This window comes from Pagrus major, chromosome 9 (genome assembly GCF_040436345.1).
Source record: "Pagrus major chromosome 9, Pma_NU_1.0".
Classification (NCBI taxonomy): Eukaryota; Metazoa; Chordata; class Actinopteri; order Spariformes; family Sparidae; genus Pagrus; species Pagrus major.
The window spans coordinates 6,174,539-6,176,542 of NC_133223.1; the positions used below are offsets into that span (position 1 = coordinate 6,174,539).

The 2,004-nt window shown below is 41.1% G+C and overlaps 1 pseudogene; it reads right to left on the reverse strand.

Moving 5' to 3' along the window:
- Positions 1-511: 511 nt before the first annotated feature.
- On the reverse strand, positions 512-1,665 carry LOC141002463 (trace amine-associated receptor 13c-like; annotated as a pseudogene).
- Between the last annotated feature and the right edge of the window lie 339 nt (positions 1,666-2,004).

A 2,004-nucleotide genomic window follows, 5' to 3' on the forward strand; every position in this document is an offset into this window, starting at 1 on the left:
CTGATCTGGCGTTGGGGGCGTGGCATCAACTGAGAGGGGCAGTTTTCCCTTCAGGAAATGTGGGTACTTTGAGAAACATGACTCAACACTTTCTATACACTGTATTGTAAATGAAAATAAACAAACCAGCAGTAGCTTCACACAGTCATTCTTAGAGAAGATCATATTGTAGTCTACATAATGTGACTGATCAGCCAAAACGTTAAAACCATTGTCATCAATCAGCCACAACATTTCAAAGTCATCAGATAAAGCCGTTGCCATGAGGGGGTGTACTTGGTCTGCAGCCGTGCCTAGATAGTTGCTAATCTCTGTCAAAGAACATCCACTTGACCACTTAGCAGAACATTGCAAAGAATCATTACAAATGATCAATGTCATTCACTTCACCTGTAGGCAGTTTTGACCGTATATGATCTTGTGTATGATCTTGCAGTATTTAATTACTTTTCACCATGACCAAGCACATTTTTCATTCATGCTGAGGGTCTAATTTCTAATTTCAGTCTTTCTACAGTATGTTCACCTCACAGGAGTCAGGCTGCAGTATCTTAAATGTAACTATGAGCTTAATTGATTTTCTAAACCAAGTATAAAACAGGGCATATATTACAGGGTTTAGGCAGGAGTTAAAACTGTACATGCATATTACAAAGGCAGCAGATGAAGCATTGAGCAAGTTATCTTGGCCTGTAAGAACAACACAATAATATGGGCAGAGACATATTAGAAACACAACTACAACAACACCAAGAGTCCTGGCTGCTTTCATTTCAGATTACTTTGCAGTTACTTTCCCTGATTGTGTGACAGCTGCAATATGAGACCGCATGGCACGAGCCTGAGACACAGCCACCACAAATACTCTCATATACAAAACAATAATAACAGTAATGGGAACAATGAAGGATAAAATGAGATCTGCAAGTCCAGTAATGTAATTAATGACCAATATACACTCCCCAATGCAGGAGTGATACCTGCCTGGTTCTTTCATTATATCCTTCAGGATCAGACTTTGAAAAATTACAGAGCATATCCAACACAGACAAACACACACCTGAACTCTTTTTTGTGTGATTTCACTGTAGTAATGCAGAGGATGACATATAGCCACATAGCGGTCAACAGATACGAGCACCATGGTTCCTACTGAGGCAGAGGTAACAATATATGCTACATACTGATACAGAGTACACATGAGGTCACCGAGGAACCAGCAGCCATCTATGAGCATAATTGGAAAAAACATGAAGAGGCCCATGTAGAAATCTGTGACAGCCAGAGAGAGGAGGAGGAGGTTGGTGGGGGTGTGGAGCTGCCTGGAGAGGAAGCAATATATTTATCATTATTAATCATATCAATCATCATTCAGATAACAGCAGATCCAGCACATGACTGAAATACAATCAGATTACTATTTGTCATAGTTTAATATCAGGCAATACTTTTTATTACTATACATTATCATCATATATTAATGAATGTCTACTTGAAGTGGGAGATGGAAATGATGACCAGCAGGTTAAGAGCTGCAGTGAGCAGAGAGATGAAGGACAGCAGAATGTAAATCAGCATGGTCTCAAAGTGAGGACGTATTGGCTTCCTGCAGGAGCTGTTGAGGAGTTGTGGAAAGCAGAGTTCAGTTCCCTCCAAGGTCTCCATCACCAGAGAGAGGAGAACCTGCTGAGCTCTGGCAGCTTTTTGACCAAAGCTTTCCATCATACAACTAATTTATCACTATCCTTCCGGCCCAGCACTCCTTCCTCCTCACCTCTGCTGCTTTGTTCTTCTCCATAGAGATTGAAGTATTAGGCCTTTTACGCTCATCATTCTCAGTGTTGATGACTTTGGTATCTCCTCCTTTGCCCATCTGCCATCGGCCATCTGCCAGATGTCTGAGCTCAATGTTGTACCCATTGTATCACACCTGGTGGAAATCCCATCAAAAGTACATGACTTGTCTGTTTCTGGTTCAGTTTTGGGGAAAGTTATGGTTTCATT